The sequence below is a fragment of the Pan paniscus genome, chromosome 4 (assembly GCF_029289425.2).
Source record: "Pan paniscus chromosome 4, NHGRI_mPanPan1-v2.0_pri, whole genome shotgun sequence".
Lineage (NCBI taxonomy): Eukaryota > Metazoa > Chordata > Mammalia > Primates > Hominidae > Pan > Pan paniscus.
This window is the reverse complement of record NC_073253.2, coordinates 91,137,661-91,156,822: the sequence shown is the minus strand read 5'-3', so window position 1 is coordinate 91,156,822 and position 19,162 is coordinate 91,137,661. Positions and strand designations below refer to the sequence as shown.

Genomic DNA, 19,162 nt, shown 5'->3' with positions numbered 1-19,162 from the left:
GTAATCCCAGCATTTTGAGACACCAAGGCAGGAGGATCACTTGAAACCAGGAGTTTGAGACCAGCCTGGGCAACATGGCAAGACACTGTTTCTGCAAACAATTTAAAATACAATAATTTAGCCAGGTGTGGTGGTGCACACCTGTTGTCCTAGTTACTCAGGAGGCTGAGGCAGGAGGATTGCTTGGACCCAGGCATTCAAGGCTGCAGTGAGCTATGATTGCACCATTGCACTTCAAGCTGCACTGCACTCCAGGGCAACAGAACTAGACACTGTGTAAAAGTAAAAACAAATTAATTCATTAAAAATTTGAGATGTGACAAATCACATAGAAAAAATAATCTAGGTCTAAGTTTTTATGTGGACACTAGGCTGCCTGCATAAAAATCACCTATTTTTATGGACAAAATGCAGATGCCTAGGCCCAGACATGGATTTATGTAAACAACATTTCTAATAAGTTTCTTAATCATGTTAAGTACTGAGAACCATTGAGGTGAATTCTAGGGAGTGGTTAACTGCATTAGAAGAATTTCTCATGTGTGGCAAACAGATTTATAAATGAACTTCAAGGACTTACCAAGAAATCTTCCAAGATAAAAGTCCTCAACATGCATGCTACATGCAGGTTGGCTCTCCAGGACATTCCTTCATGTCCAGTAATTGTCAAGGCAAACATTGAGCTTGCAGCTCTGGAGTTTTCTATGAAATGGCAGAACTTAGGAATTTAACAACAATTCCTTTTATATCTGGGGAATTCTAAAATATTTCTGGTGTATTACATTTTACAGATTTCTTCTGTATCTTTCAAGATAGACAGCTAGATAGATTCCTGCCATTTAAATGAGATTTTTTGAGAGAAGGTGCATATATATTTTGATGACCGAAATGATTACATATTGTCATTAGTACTATCAGTAACAGTAGTATTACTATTATTTACAATAGCTGGGAAAATGTGGCTCATTATTGTAATCATTAGACATTCCAAAATAATTTTTGTGTTAGTCCATTTTCACACTGCTGTAAAGATACTACCTGAAAGTTGGTAATTTAATTTGTAAACAAAAGAGGTTTAATTGACACAGCTCTACATGGCTGGGGAGGCCTCAGGAAACTTACAATCATAGCAGAAGGTAAGGGGTAAGCAGGCACGTCTTACATGGAGGCAGGACAGACAGCACAAGAAGGAAACTGTCAAACATTTTTAAAACCACCAGCTCTTGTGAGAACTCACTCATTATCATGATAACAACATAGGAGAAACCATCCCCATGATCCAATATCCTCCCACCAAGCACCTCCCTCGACATGTGGGGATTACAATACGAAATGGGATTTGGGTGCAGACACAGAGCCAAACCATATCAGTGGTGCACCCATCCATATCCTAATTTTGGAAATGTATGTCGCCATTTGTTTTTGCTTCTCAGGTTAATAAAATCTGAACTCTTTATAAGTAGACCAGAAAAACACTTATCAGGGTATTATAACATTTATATTGTAACATACAAACAATACCTAGAAAACTAAAGGTAAAACACTTCTGGTCTTGACAATATTGTGCCAAGAACACATTTTTTCGTGATACTAGTCTTTGCAGTCATCCTTGGTTAGGCAATTGATCTCAAAAGTCTGTAAGAAAAGATAACAGTGGTTATGGTTTTGCTAATCAATAAGCAGTATTGAAATATCGATTAATGCCCAATCTGGTAATTCTTCAGTTGATTTGTTCCTTTGTAAGGTATTTGCATACAATATATATTTCATGTCTTTATCTGTTGGAAGCACATAATATTGTTTTTCAAATCAGTTGCCAGTAGTTAATTTTTCTATTGCCTGAACTTCTGGAAATGGTTTATCTGGGTTTACTTGCCACTGACCATGGCATTTCCAGAAATAATAGAAAAAATATGTCAAAAATGTCTACATAGCTATAAATTGTGGCTCTTCTATTGGTTGAGAAAGAGCTAGAAAGATGCTAGGAAACAAAATTTAATGCATTAGGTCTTCATCATAATTTCTAGAAATTGATTTTATCTCTACCACAGGACTTTATTCTTGGTAGTTGAAGGCATATAGATATTTTCCCAGGAAGTAGAAACTTGGGTTTGTGCTGAAGCAAGCCTCATCTAACAGAGTCATAGTCATATGAAATATATAGCAATTAAGAGATCTTGGACCTAGTTTTAATATCTTATACATGTGACTTCAACAATTAAAAACACACACACATTTTTGCCTTTTTTCTCAGGCAATACTGCATTTTATTTGTTGCAAAATTGATGTTGTCACGAAAGAGACAGAAAATACTAATGGTTGAAGGAGCACTTTGGAGAAAATATCTATGTTTAAAGTACAGAATGACATCTGATAAATATATTAATAGAAAGATTAGGGAGGAGGCTGGACGATGGGATATTAAATTAAGAATCAGTAGAATGCTTGCTCACACCATTTGAATGCAATTTTAGATTTTTTTGCAAATAAATACGAAAAGTAAATGTAACAACGTCTTAAGATTATTTTTCACATTTTAGTATTGTTGCATTTGATAACAACTCTACAAATATGCCAACCAGGTGTTGTCTTCTTAAAATATACCACTTGGCTTCCATTGCAAATTCTGGAAATGTTGCTAAGACTAGATACCAATGTTTTTGAAGATCTCTGATGCAATCTGTTACAAACATTACTTGATAAGAGAAAAAAGTATTTGGCCACCACTGGGTAAGGGAAAAACATAAGTATTTATCTACTGTGAAGTATTTGAAAAAATGATTATTTTCTTTGAAAAAAATATTTTAGTTGTCAAAGATAAATTATTACACATAGAATCAGATTCTTTATGCTATTTGTTTATCTTATTTAGATGGAATAATTTATTACAACAAACAAAAATGAAAAGCATATTCAAAATAAGAAAATGTTCTACAAAAATCATACATATCTATATTTTATATTTTGGTATATCTTTCAAACAAATATCACACACTATACCCAGACTTTAACAGATTGTTCCCCTAAGATCATATCAAGGATATGTACATAACTTTCATAATGTTAATTTTAATCAGTGCATGTTCTTTTTTAATATTTATCATAATTTATTTAAATAATTTATCTTGACTCTATACATCTGTTTCCAAAGATTTTCTCCTATGGTACATAATAACTTGATAATCACAATTTTAAGAGGTTTTGGCCCTCACTTGCTGATAATCACCTGCCTCAATGTGCACGCTCCCTGCCACTGCCTTACAGAAATGGTTTGATTATTCACAGTCTCTCACCAAATGAGACCTGTGTACAGGGTACTAGCTTCTCCTGTCACTTGGGCTTATGCTAAAGATGTGAAATTTGGTGTAGAAGCCCGAGCCTTAATGCTTCAAGTTATATGACTTTAAGCCTATGCTCTAGCTGTTACAATGGAGCCAAAGAGAAGAATAGTGATTATTGAACAGAGTTGGGGAAGACCTAAAGTAACAAAAGATGGAGTGATTGTGGCACACTCAATTAACTTAGAAGATAAATATGAAAATATTGGAGCTAAACCTGTTCAAGATGTTTCCAATAACAGAAATGAAGAGGTTGAGGATTGCACCACCACTGCTACTGTACTGGCATGCCCTATTGTCAAAGAAAGAGAAAAATTAGCAAAAGTGCTAATTCAGCGGAAATCAGGAGACGTATTATGTTAGCTATTGATTCTGTAATTGCTGAACTTAAGAATCAGTCTAAACCAATGACAACTCTTGAAGAAACTGCTCAAGATGCTACAATTTCTGCAAACAGAGAGAAAGAAATTGGCAACATATTTCTTATACAGTGAATAATGCTGGAAGAAAGGGTATCATCACAGTAAATAATGGAAAAACATTGAATGATGAACTAGAAATTATGGAAGGCATGAAGTTTGATCAAGGCTATATTTCTCCATACTTTATTAATACATCAAAGGTGTATTTTACTGTGAATAATAGTATGTGAATTTCAGTATGTGTATGTTCTATTGAGTGAAAAGGAAATTTCCAGTGTCCAGTCCATTATACCTGGTCTTTAAATTGCCAGTGCTCAAACCCTTGGTCATAACTGCTGAAAATGTTATATGTTTTGAACAGTATAAAAGTTGGTCTTTAGGCTGTAACTGTCAAAGCTCTAGGTTTTGGTGACAATTGAAAGAACAAGCTTAAAGATAAGACTACTGCTATTAGTGGTGAAGTGTTTGAACAAGAGGGGTTGACCCTAAATCAGGAAGTTGTTGAGCCTCATGACTTAGAAGAAATTGGAGAGGTCATTGTGACAGAAGATGATGCTATGCTCTTAAAAGGCAATTATGGCAAGGCTCAAATTGAAAAGTGTATTCAAGACACTCGGCCAGTTAGATGTCACAACTAGTAATACAAAAAGGAAAAACTGGGCCAGACGCAGTGGCCCACGCCTGTAATACCAGCACTTTAGGAGGCCAAGGCGGGTGGATCACGAGATCAGGAGATCGAGACCATCCTGGCCAACATGGTGAAACCCCGTCTCTACTAAAAATACAAAAATTAGCTGGGTGTGGTGGTGCATGCCTGTACTCCCAGCTACTCAGGAGGCTGAGGCAGGAGAATGGCGAGATTTTTTTTTAACAAAAGTGGAAGAAAAAGTTCAATAAAAAACATTTGCTTTAAAGTGGTAGCCATATGCAATAACTAAAAGCCTTCAGGCAAGCTACATTCCCCATTATTGTAACTCATCACAGATTGTAGTAATATCCATTATCTTTTTCCTCCTCTGCTACAAGTTCTAGATTACCCTCTGTAATGGTTAATATTGAGTGTCAACTTGATTGGATTGAAGGATGCAAAGTATTGTTCCTGGGGTATGTCTGTGAGGGTGTTGCCAAAGGATACTAACAGTTGAGTCAGTTGACTGGGAAAGGCAGACCCACCCTCAATCTGGATGGGCACAATCTAATCAGCTGGCAGCAAGGCTGGAATAAAGCAGGCAGAAGAATGTGGACAGACTAGACTGGCTTAGTTTTCCAGCCTACATCTTTCCCACATGCTGGATGCTTCCTGCTCTCGAACATCGGACTCCAAGTTTTTCAGCTTTTGGACTTTTGGACCTTTGACTGCAGACCAAAGGCTGCACTGTCTGCTTCCCTACTTTTGAGGCTTTGGAACTCCTACGGGCTCCCTTGCTCCTCAGCTTGCTGACGTCCTATTGTGGGATTTCTCTTTGTGATCGTGTGAGTCAATACTCCTTAATAAACTCCTTTATACATATATCTATTCTATTAGTTCTGTCCCTCTAGAGAACTCTGACTAATATATCCTCAGACTTGGTGAGCAATTAGTTTGGTCTGAGCTGCTTCCTGTTAATGGATATTAAGACCTTAATCCCACAAGAGACAAAATTCTTCATTATCATGACCTTAAATGTGCACATTTTGAACCTTCCTTGAAATGTCCAAGGGACACATGGAATGTAAGCTTCTTCGGCTTGTCACTCATATAACCTATTCCAGCTTTGAGTCTCACATTTTTTTTTTTCCAGAGTACCTTGACTTTGACAAAGGAGATCTGTGAAGACTTCATAGGTCTGTCACTTTTATATTTTGAACCTTGGCCTGATTTTCAGCACAGACTTTTCTGTGGCTACAGAAGATCATAATCTGCTTAAAAGTTACCTTAGAGACCTTATATCCTCCTCAGTATGCATTTAGTTGAATGTTGCTGCTCTGAGTCTAACATTTTAATTTTTAAAAATGTTCCAATCAGTTAAACAAAGTCAGCGTGTCATCTTTACTTCTTTCTCCCATACAGGTCAAGTGCCCAGCAAATGAGCATCACAATGGCTTACTTTCCTATTTACACCATCCTCATTAAGCACAAGTAAAAGTCACAATACTTGTATTACACTGAATGCCAGACTTTACCACCACACACTTACCTCCTTCACACATGAATTACTAAGGAGCTCAGCTCAGCTCCTTAGTAATTCATGTGTGAACTCTGATCCTTAGGATCTACTTTTTAGGGCCATTTCTGGTTCCAACTCTCTTCACATAGGTTATCTACAAAGTAGAGTGTGAAGTAGAGGACATATGTGCTTTTCTTTTACTTACTAAGATGTATAAATCCAAGGAGGAGTAAGGACCAATGATACAATGTTGAGCTTTTTAATATCTTGCTCTATCCCAAAGAACCTACATAAAATGCATTTTGGAACTCTCAAATACATTCTAGAACAAGCAGCATAGGATCCTGACATATAGCAAGGCATGTCAGGTGGTGACTAGGTAGACTACAGCCCATGTAGAGTGGCTTACCACAGCAACATTTGGATTACCAGAGGGAGGGGGAAAAAGGAGATCAGAAATGGTATAAAACAGGTGTCCCATAAAGTGGCTTTTAAGTTACAGAGTTTTACATTGCAGAAACAAAAACTGAGTTGGATTAGACAATGATTAATATTACCAATATTTTATTAAAATAAATTTAAATCTTATCCCAAGGCATTCTCCATGTGGTATGGATGGAGTGAAACAGTTCTATAAATACATTATTAAAAAACTTTCTTATTCAAAATACCTGTGAATAAAAATGAAGAAAGATGGCTACATGGAAGATTTTATTAAAAAGTATAGCTTCCACACACATTAGAACAAGTTACACCAAAGAAAGATAGCAGGCAAAATGAGAGCAAAAGAAGGACATTATATATTTAAAAATCTTGTACAATGTTAAAAAGTTTATAAGAGTAGGCTATATTCTCAAATAGTGTTATGTTAAAAAATTCAATAATCCAGCCAGACTATTAATTTAAATTTTTATTTTGTAAATGAATAACATTAAACAAAAGAGTGAAACTCCTCCACATTTATAGTACTAAAAAGCAAAATTAGATATTACAAATTGTGGGACTAATTGTGTTTACATTTAATCAGTGTTAAATGATGAATATTAATAAGGAGATAAAATACCACTTTTTGAATTGTATTCTTACGGCCATGCTTTAACTCTATACTATCCCCCTACTTTGATTGTATGTTTGCCAAAATTATTAGATTATTTGTATAACATTAACATTCTACTTCCAAAAATAAATACAATAGAAAATTTTAAGCAAATAGGTAAGTCAAAATAAAAATGTTTCTACAAATGTCCATGTACAGGCAAGCATGGCAGAAAAGAATGCTTATAGAGGAGAAAATTCTCATCTCCTGGACCACCCTGGATCGTTCTGTGTAAACCACGCACATTTGACTAGGATTCATTTGCTCATGAAATCAATTAATCTGTTATCCTATTTTTGAAGCAAAATATTATACGATTAAATGTTAGAAGTTACTGCTCTCTTAAAAATTCTGTTACAACATAATTTATATCTTACCATTAAAATTTCAAAAACCATTTGTTAGTCAGAAGATCTCTCCAGATCTCATTTCATACTTTAGCACATGGCAATACTACATATGTCAAACAAAAGAGTTATATCTCTATCTCTATTACAATCATGACCAAAACCTGCCTCACACTTATTTATAGGAGAGTCGAGTGGGGACATTCTAAATCCTTCACTGTACTTTAAACACAAACATCAGTGGGGTTTGAAGATATTATTTGATGTAAGTTTTTACCAATTAAATGTAAATTCCTGTGGAGGATCAGTATATTGTTTTTTCTCTTTCATTAATCATTAAAAATGAAGGTCCCTTACTATAAAATCTTTCTAAATACAGGTTTTCACCATACTTTACCACAATACAGTCAAAAGATTCCAGTTAATAACTCACATACATCTCATTTAGAATGTTCGATGTAAATTATCACCATTAATGATGTAAGTGACATATTAACACAAAGAACACAAACAAATTAAAATTAGAAGACACATTTCATAGAGAGAAAGCATTCTTGAGGCTGTTAGCTAAGTCCATGAGAGAGAGTGAAGGTAGGAAAAAATGCAGAACAGTTAAGTGAGAAGAAAAAGTAGTTGTAACAGAGTCAAGGGAAAAGAACAACCAAAGTAGGTAGTACAGAAGCACCTGGATTCCCTCCCGAGTATCTTAACCACGTATTAAAATATAAATATTTGAACTAATGGTGACAATTATTTGACTCCAATCATTTTAGGCTCTGTTTCTCGCCTCTTTCCCTCAAAGTATTAACTCTGTTAGGTTGTCTCAACATCCACTATTATACAACTCACTCATTTACACATTTAAAGCCTCTGGACTATTTTTTCTTCCATTTAAGTTTCTCTCTCAGTATAGGCTTAGAAACAGCTCACCTTTTTGCCTAATTTGGAACAGTTTCATACGTGGCTTCTCTTCCAGGTCCCTGAACGTGGGGGTCTTGAAAACTTGTTTATATTAGTGAGGTTAGCATGAGTGGCTTCCCGGACAATCCTCACCTCCCTGTCACTCCACTGTTTGAATGATCCTGCCCACAGTCCAGGCATGTTGGGAAGATGAACATCCATCAGGGATTGTTATCCACTCCAATGCTGTGTGTTTTGAGAAGAAAAGATTCCATTCTCCCACTCTGATCCAGATCAAAGTAGATAATAGGTAGAAGCTTTAAGGCTTAGGGCACCTGAAAATCTGACACAGACTTTTTCTGTGGGGAGGGCTGAAACTCATGGTAAAAGAAGGTAGCTGTGAAAAAGAGAAGACAAAATACATCAGTGAAAATGTCTGGAATTCCCATGATGCCGGGCACTGTAAGACACTGACCTTGTGAGTATTATGGAAAGGCCCCCCGTCACAGGCATCAGTATTGTTTGGATGGGTGTATGCAGAAGGGTCTGAATCAGGTGTTAGGCACAGATGGCTGTAGGAGGTAGGCATGTGAATGGTGTGGGCAGGGGAAAGGGTTTGAGAATGCTACAAGCAGAAAGGGGCTCATAGAAACAATTCTCATGTTCTTCTGATAGGCACATGAAAGCTTCCTGTTGTTAACTGTAATGGGATTCCATGGCAATCATATGCTATTGCTGCAAAGAATATCTTGAATTAAATATATCACTTAGGCTTTAATTTATATCCCATATATTAGCATAGCATTATAATTTATATCAGATATTTGAAATTGGATTTCTGTGTTAAATTTAACTTTACTGGCTATTGAGTAATAAAATTGATTAAGAATTTTTAAAAATCACCAGGAAGGTTTTATAAGTTGATTGTTATTATTATCATAATATTTTTAAACTACTCCCATTAACACATATGTTATCCAATATAGTGAAATCTCAAAGCAATTGACCTAACTATATCTAGTGTTCGTTAAAAGTCTCAAATGTGTGGAAAACATTGTGGCAAGGAAAAAGTTATTAGTAGCACAGCACTCTTTTCCTTTTCAGAACTTACCAAATTGTAAGTATTACTCAATTTTTATTAATTGAAAGAATTATCTGTATCTTAATTTTAAGTAATGTTGTTTATGCTTTTACGCCTAAAGCCTCTGTATTGAATAGCATACATTTCTACAACCTCCCTGAGATATAATTTGATTCAAATTCTGTGCATCAATTTTTGTCATAATAATTATGCCTGATCCTATGCTCATCCAGCTGATTAACAGCATAGAGGATGAGCATGATGACACTGGCACCTTGATTGGATTGTTTACCAGAAGGATATATAACAGTGAATGAAGGGCAGAAGTTCTCCAACAAATGCAGTGATATTAGACATGTAAGGATGTGAGTGGGGAAAAGAGTCAGGCAATCAAGAATGGCGTTGGTGTTTAGTCAAGCGCTCTCACCTCCGGTCTCCAAGCCAATAACCTACATATCAAGAATTCACTCATAATGTAGCTTGTTCCCACCACCACTAAGGAATGAAATAGTAGAGAAACATAAAGAATAGAAGTTACATTACACATTCAAAGTAGAAACATTTCACAGAGACAAAGCTCTGCTGCTTCGGATAAGCAAAATAAAGTCTTATTCATGTGAGGACTCTTCTCTGAAATAATGGGGAAGAACGCAGAAAGAAGGTAGACATAGAGCAGGTAGAAACAGCAGGAAAGAGCATGACCCCCAGCACAACTCGAATAGAACTAATTGTTCCGAAGAAGCTAAGATTAAGCACTCTATGATTATATGAATATAAATGAGTATATAGGTACATATTTTATGGTAGAATAACATTTCAACTCTAACTGTAGAAAGAATAATTTAACAAGGACAATAAAAGAGTTCCATTTCCTGAGCTATTTAAAGTGCCATCTGAGTCATCAGGCAGCAATGCACTTTGTATTTCCTAAAGGACAGAGCATGTACTTGATAAAGGATCGTTGACTCATGAAGCAGTTACCAAAGTTAATCTTCTGGCTTCAGAAAGAGATTTCACAGATTGTCTATCAAATAGAATAAGTAGATGGGGCCACCCTCTCAGTAATTCATTTGCCCCAGCTAATTCAATGACTTTTTTTTTTTCTCTCTGATAGATGAAAACATATAGTCAAGGCCAAAATACTTTTTTTCCAATATCAAAAGCATACTGCACATAAAAGTGGATAATGCACATTAAATGACATATTTCTATGGCTTTTAGTTTCAAGACTACTTTCTTGTGCTCTATTTGACCTCACATCTCGTAGTCACAGCATTGCTATGACTAGCAAATGGTCCTTTTTTATTGCTATAATCATTGAGGATATACCATATGCTTTCTAAAGGATGAACATGAAAATAGTAAAACTAATTATTTAAATTAGTTTCAGGGATACTGTTCTTGGCATGGAATAGACTTCATGAATCTTTTGCAGCTATTTCAACTCACTATGTGCCAGCTTCTGTAGATTTAACTCTCAACCTATCCTATATTTTCTTGACCTTGACCGCTTATTAACATTTTATGATTCTGGAATAGTACTTACTCCATAATAACCATACTCTTTTATGATCTATTATAATAATAGATTATACAATTATTTTATAGGATAATATATTAAAATCCTCTGAATTTTTAAAAAGCCTTTGAGCAAAATGTGAATAGGTCTAACAAGGTAAAAGAAATGACCTAGTTGTGTTTGCTTAAACTGTGGTTTGTCTCCTCAGAAAGGGTACCTGGCTCAGCAAAATCCATCAGCAATATGAAAAGACTCTTCTCCTCAGCCCACAAGTGGCTAAGCTCTACCTACAGGGTGATAACAGGGATCAATGTCTCTTTTTATAGGAAGAAACTGTTACAGGAAAGGGGTCCTGATCCAGATCCCAAGAGACGGTTCTTGAATTTTGCACAAGAAAGATTTCCAGGCAATTCCATAAAGTGAAAACAAGTTTATTAAGAAAGTAAAGAAATAAGAGTGGCCACTCCATAGGCAAAGCGGTACCGAGGGTTGCTGGTTGCCCATTTTTATGGTTATTTCTTGATCATATGCTAAACAAGATGTAGATTACTCATGAGTTTTCTGGCAAAGGGGAGAGTAATTCTGGGAACTGAGGGTTCCTCCCCTTTTTAGACCACATAGGGTAACTTCCTGGAGTTGACATGGTATCTGTAAACTGTGAGGGCACTGGTGGGAGTATCTTTTAACATGTGAATGCCTTGTAAGTAGCATATAATGCGCAGTGAGGATGACTAGAGGTCACTTTTGTTGCCATCTTGGTTTTGGTAGATTTGGGCCAGCTTCTTTACTGCAACCTGTTTTATCAGCAAGCTCTTTATGACCTTGTCTTGTGCCAATCTCCTATCTCATCCTGTGAGTCAGAATGCCTAACTCACTGGGAATGCAGCCCAGCAGTTCTCAGCTTTATTTTACCCATCCCCTACTCAAGATGGAGTCGCTGTGGTTCAAATGCCTCTGACAAAACCATCCCCTCTTATTTCTATCCTAATAATTCAGATGTTAATGTTACATAAACATTAAATTTTCTTTTGTTTTCCATGTAAACATTCTTTTGATACTTCATGGTACTTAGCCAATTTATATACCACCTTTATATACTGACTTTTAGCAATTCCTATGAAATGAACATAAATCTTCGAAACAAGATATGATTTTTTTTTTCTGCTTTCATGGTTTGGTTTTCAGTGAGCAAAATGAAGTAGGTCCGAGAATGTCTCTGGATAAAATGGAGCAATAAAGCTGTTAATCATGTTTGTGGCAAACAGAAATGCAAAGCCTCTAAAATGATTGGAAGTCTTACATCTGAATGAGCATAAAGATGAAGTAGATAGAGGTGCATAAAATATTCTAGGGGCTTTTTACTATTATCTTCATTAGGGTTCCAGCTTAATGCATGCTTTATTGCCCAGAAATTCATTTCATTTGCATTTTAACTGGGTTTTAGTCAAGTTAATCCTTTTTCTTCCCTTGCTAAGAAACTATTTTGCTACTACAGCAAAATACTGAAAGGAGACAGAAATTGAAAGTCTACTTATACTAAAATGTAAATTTGTCATAGTTTACTAAAGAGAAGAGACCACTATACCAAGTTCACTAGATCATATTATTTTTGACACCAAAAATTGTCTTGTGTATTAAACAGTAAGCTCTATTAGATGACAAGGAATTTGAATCATTTATGCTAAAGATTTAATATCAAGGAAGATTCAGTAAAAATCAACATCTCATTTTTACAAGAGTGAAAGTGATAAAGCAACCACGTATTTAGAAGTATCCAATTAATTTTCACAACAAACTCTAACATCTAATACTATGCATCATTTAAACACTGCCAATAAAAGAGCAATTTAAGTTGTATTTTGAAAAGGCATTCAGTTCAGTAGTATATTGGCCTAATAAAAAGGCAAAATATCTTTTAATTGAAAAAAGTAGGTTCATGGCCTAAATCTTAATAATTTTAGGTTCACATGGAAACAAAATAGTTTTGTTTATGAGATAGCTTGTTAAAAAAACAAAGTGCTGATAGCTCCTTATTAAAATGGCCCCTTCAGGTAAACAGACATCTTAGAAAATCCCAAAGGAAAAGAGAATAAAAACAGGCCGATAACCTGGGGACAACAGACAACAGGAAGCTTTCTTTGTTATTTATTTTGAAATATTTAAAATATATATTTATAAGATAAAAGATAGTATTTAAGCTTACCCATACTGTGTTTATTAAGATCTCTAAGCCTTCTTTCAATATTATTTTAAAATCTGTGCTATTTCTTAAGTAGATATAAAAAAATTGTTTCTCCCTCACTAAAACTTGAGAGATAAACTGCTCTTAACTTAAACCGTCATTTCAAGTTTAGGATGGCTTTCTATGATGTTTGTGGACAGCAGATGGTCTGCTGGAAGTGTGTTGCTTTTAATTACTATCTTCTTTTAAAAAGCATGTGAGCTGTCAATTATTTCAACGGTTTACCAATAAAAGTGTTGCAGGTGCGGTGGCTCAAGCCTGTAATCCCAGCACTTTGGGAGGCCTAGCCAGGTGGATCACTTGAGGTCAGGAGTTCAAGACCAGCCTGGCCAACATGGTAAAACCCCATCTGTACCTAAAAATACAAAAATAAATGGGGCATACTGTCACATGCCTGTAGTCCCAGCTACTCAGGAGTATGAGGCAGGAGGATCACTTGAACCCAGGAAGTGGAGGTTGCAGTGAGCTGAGATTGTGCCACTGCACTCCAGCCTGGGTGATGCAGTGAGGCTCTATCTCAAAAAGAAAAAATAATGATAATAATAATAAAAGTATATAGGAGAGAGAGTAGGGGTAACCCCACATTGTTTCAAACCTACAGTTTCCCTAAGGAAATTGAGAAAAAATGATTTGAAATGATTAATAGAAGCTAAATAGAAAGCTGTTTTCACCTTTCTTCACTCCTGCTGATTAATACTAGATATAAAGTCCAGGATTTTAAATGAAAACAAAACAATCCACTGAGACTTTGATGATCTTTATGACACAATTGACTTTCAGTACATTCCTGGTCATAAGATTAAAAAGAGTTCTTATTCTCAAGTCGAACTCTGTTTCTACTGAAGTTGATGGAAACATCTGTTTTCTTGAATCGAAGTATCTCCAACTTAATTTATAAAAAATGATGTTCCATAAGTTAGTCATGGAATTTATAAAGACATTCATCTCCTTGTACATTCTCAAGCTAATTATTACAACATTTTGATTGTTAGGATCTATATATTAGGAAAAAAATAAAACAAAATTCTGATTAAAAAATAGAAGTATATTATTCTTACGTTAAGTTGATTGCATTTTAAAGTGTTTTTATCTATGATATCTACCAGATTAACAGTTTACATGGATTTCTTTTCTTTTCTTTTCTTTTTTTTTTTTTTTAGACAGGTTCTCACTGTGTTGCCCAGGCCAGAGTGCTGTGACATGATCTCGGCTCACTGCAGTCTCAACCACCTGGGCTCAGGTGATTCTCCCACCTCAGCCTACCAGGTAGCTGGGACTAAAGACATGCACAAAAACCACATGATTATCTCAATAGATGCAGAAAAGGCCTTCAATAAAATTCAACATCCCTTCATGTTAAAAACTCTCAAAAACTAGGTATTGATGGAACTTATCTCAAAATAATAAGAGCTATTTATGACAAACACACAGCCAATATCATATTGAATGGGCAAAAACTAGAAGCATTCTCTTTGAAAACTGGTACAAGACAAGCATGCCCTCTCTTACCACTCCTATTCAACATAGTATTGGAAGTTCTGGCCAGGGCAATCAGGCAAGAAAAAGAAATAAGGGGTAGTCAAATAAGAAAGAAAGTCAAGTTGTCTCTGTTTGAAGATGACATGATTTTATATTTAGAAAACCCCATCATCTCAGTCCAAAAACTTCTTGAACTGATAAGCAACTTTAGCAAAGTCTCAGGATACAAAATCAATGTGCAAAAATCACAAGCGTTCTTTTACACCAACAATAGGCAAGCAGAGAGCCAAATCATGAATTAATGCCCATTCACCATCACTGCAAAGATAATAAAATACCTAGGAATACAGCTAACAAGGGATGTGAAAGGCCTCTTTAAGGAGAACTATAAACCACTTATCAAGGAAATCAGAAAGGATCCAAACAAATGGAAAAAAAATCCATCCTCATGGATAGGAAGAATCAGTATCATGAAAATGGCTATACTGCCCAAAGTAATTTATAGATTCAATCCTATTCCCATCAAACTACCATTGACATTCTTCACAGAATTAGAACAAACTATTTTAAATTTCATATGGAATAAAAGAAGACCCCATATAGCCAAGACAATACTAGCCAAAAAGAACAAAGCTGGAGGCTTCACACTACATGACTTCAAACTGCACTACAAGGCTACAGTAACCAAAAAAGCAAGGTACTGGTACTAAAACAGACATATAGACCAATGGAGCAGAACAGAGACCTCAGAAATAACACCACAAATCTACAACCATCGGATCTTCAACAAATCTGACAAAAAGAAGCAATGGGGTAAGGACCTTCTATTAATTAAATTATTCTGGGAAAACTGGCTAGCCATATGCAGAAAACTGAAAATGGTCCCTTTCCTTACACCTTATACAAAAATTAACTCAAGACGGATTAAAGACTCAAATGTAAAACCCAAAACCATAAAAACCCTAGAAGAAAACCTAGGCAATACCATTCAGGACACAGGCATGAGCAAAGACTCCATGACAAATGCAAAAATCAATTGCACCCAAAGCCAGAATTAACAAATGGAATCTAATTAAACTAAAGAGCTTCTGCACAGCAAAAGAAACTATCATCAGAGTGAACAGGCAACCTACAGAATGGGAGGAAATTTTTGCAATCTACCCTTCTGACAAAGGTCGAATATCCAGAATTTACCAGGAACTTAAACATATTTACAAGAAAAAACAAACAACCCCATCAAAGAGCGGGCAAAGGATGAGAACAAACACTTCTCAAAAGAAGACATTTACATGGCCAACAAACATATGAAAAGAGCTCAACATCACTGATAATCAGAGAAATGCAAATCAAAACCACAATGAGATAACATCTCATGCCAGTCAGAATGACGATTATTAAAAAGCTAGGCTGTGAAGAAATAAGAATGCTTTTACACTGTTGGTGGTAATGTAAATTAGTTCAACCATTGTGGAAGTCAGTATGGCAATTTCTCAAGGATCTAGAACCAGAAATACCATTTGACCCAACAATCCCATTACTGGTTATATACCCAAAGGAATATAAATCATTCTACTATAAATACACATGCATATGTATGTTTATTGCAGCACTATTGACAATAGCAAAGACATGGAACCAACATAATGCCCATCAATGATAGACTGGATAAAAACATGTGGTACATTTAAATCATGGAATACTATGCAGCCATGAAAAGGAATGAGATCATGTCCTTGCAGGGATATGGATGAAGCTGGAAGTCACCATCCTCAGCAAACTAACACAGGGACAGAAAATCAAACACTGCAAGTTCTCAGTCATAAGTTGGAGTTGAACATTAAGAACACATGGACACTTGGAGGGGAACAACACACACCAGGGCCTATTGGGGGGTTGTGGGTGAGGAGAGGAAACTTAGAGGATGGGTCAATAGGTGCAGCAAACCACCACGACACACGTATGCCTATGTGACAACCCTGCACGTTCTGCACATGTATCCCGTTTTTTGGCTTTTTTTAGAAGAAATAAAGAAAAAAATTATCAGGCAAAATATAATTCAAATGAAGTTTTAAGAAACATTATTACAAAAATGAATCATTATTATGATATCAGAAAGAACAATTAAATAATCTTCTAAAATTAAAGCATCAATATCAGTTTCTCAAGAAGACCTTATGCAAATTTGAAATCAATACAAATATTTCCAAGTCTTTTGGAAAAGGGTGAGCCTAGTAAGAATCCAGTGAAAATTCAGTGTCAAGCTGAGTTTGTCTTTATAATTGAGAAAAATAACCCATGAATTGCAAAATGGGTCAAATTATTGTATATCTTACTACTGGATTAAAAAAAGTAAAACAAATATCTGATATGTCAGAGATGCCACCCACACATTTTAAAACGTATAATTCTTTAAAAATCTAAATTTATTTTATTTATTTTTTCTCTTCCTACATTAACATTTTCCTAACCAAACATTTGATACAACAATTTTATCAGGCTGGGCATCGTGGCTCACGACTGTAGTCCTAGCACTTTGGGAGGCCAAAGCTGGGGGATCATTTGATGTCAGGAGTTTGAGACCAGCCTGGCCAACATGGTGAGACCCCATCTCTACTCAAAATACAAAAATTAGCTGAGTGTGTTGGTATGTGCCTGTAGTCCCAGCTACTTAGGGGGCTAAGGCAGGAGAATTGCTGGAATCTGAGAGGCAGAGGTTGCAGTGAGCCGAGATTCTGCCACTGCACTCCAGCCTGGGTGACAGAGCGAGACTGTGTCTCAAAATAAGTAAGTAAGTAAGTAAGTAAGTAAATAAATAAATAAATAAAGCATGTGATTTATGAGCATTTTAATATTAATTTTACAGCCAAATACACACAAAATGGAAGAAATCAAAATGACTGCCTGAATTTTCTCTGGGAAAAAAAATCTCTTCAACAAAAATATAAATAAATCTTCCAACAAAATCAAGAAAAATAAAATTTACATGGGTGGAGAAAGATGGCTGAATGGAGGAGCCTGACATTCCTACCCCCATATAAAGGATCAAAACAACAATTAAACCAACACATTTGAATTGGAGTGTTTGAGAGTGATGGAGTACAGTGTTGGAACGATAAAATGCATAAAGGAAGGAGACCTTTAGGGAGGGTCTGAAGTAGAAAAGGAAACAGCCTGCCTCTGCCACATCTTATTCCCAGCCAGGTTCAACTCAGAGAAAGAAGGCACTTTCCCCAAGACAGAAAAGGTAGGCAGGCAGGAGGCTCCCAGCAGCCCCGCCAACATTGCAAACACCTGCAGTCTTTGCTAATGGAGAACCCTGTAGTCCCCACAGGCACTGAGCTTAGTTTTGGGAGCTGCCTTGCACCCACACCTCTGCACTGTGCCAGAGAAGAAGCCCACACTGTGCCCCGCTCCTTACTCCATGACCCAAGCTGCACCTGTATGGTGTCATCTTGACACTGGAGTCACGGCTAAAGTGCATCCTGTTTCAGGAGCCAGTAGCCACTACATCTTTCCATTCCTGAGTCCATGCTACATTGACACCACATTCATGCATCATAGTGCACTCACTGAGCTGCCACAGCTTCCTATACCTAAAGAACAAGCTGTCTAGGAGGCGCTATGCCTTCCATATCCTAGAAACTGCAGACCCTAGCCTCTGGGATCATCGGTCCAGCAACCTGACGCTGGAGCCTGTGTTGACCCTGCCCCCAAGAATAAGCAGTCCTGCCCAGAGAAGTTGTGTCCAGAATGGGTGCATGCTCACTAGCCAGATACGTTACCCCTAAATCATTATGCTTATTTGATCATTACACAATGAATACACATATGGAAATGCACTTTATACCTTTATACAATTGTTTCAATTAAAGTTTTACAAAGGACAAATATGTGCTTTGGATTACTTAAATAAATTTAACATTTATATTATAGTCAGGAAAAAAAGGGAGAAATAAAAACAAAATAATTTTAGAACCGAGATTTTTTTCCCATAAGAAATCTCATGGAATCTAAATAGCACCTCAAATTCTTGATATGAGATACTATAAAGGTATTAGACATAAGAATAGAAGTTTCTTATTACATGTTCCTTAATGGGATAAAACATATTAATTATCTTTCTATTTTATGTTCAGAGAGTGTGAGGGACCAGTGATGCTGGTCAGGAAATGTGAAACATGGCAAGCAATTTTGCATAGATATCGTCATGGCATTCATAGTTAATGCCTAAAACTGAGAATTTGCAAGGCTGCTGATTGTTAGCAGCTTTTACAACGCTTTTGTGATGGGAGTGTTGTGAGAATACTGTACTGCAGAGTGAAAAGACAGTTGCCTCACACAAGTTCTAAATCTAGTTTGTCACTGCCTCATTATATGCCTAATTCTGCTCCATTCCTATAGAACACATGGTGGGAAATACAGTATAGAAATATGGGTTCTGAAGAAAATAAACATAAGATACTTTGACATCTAGATAGTATATAATGCAATCACATGTGATTGTATGATTTTTTAATAGAAATAAGATAATCTTTAAAGTTAGTGACTAAGAATTCAATGCATATGTAAAATTACCTAAATTCCCATCAGA

The 19,162-nt window shown here is 36.0% G+C and overlaps 1 pseudogene; it reads left to right on the top strand.

Annotated features, from left to right (window-relative positions):
- Positions 1–3,266: 3,266 nt before the first annotated feature.
- LOC100981767 (60 kDa heat shock protein, mitochondrial-like) lies at positions 3,267–9,648 on the top strand (annotated as a pseudogene).
- The last annotated feature ends 9,514 nt before the right edge of the window (positions 9,649–19,162 follow it).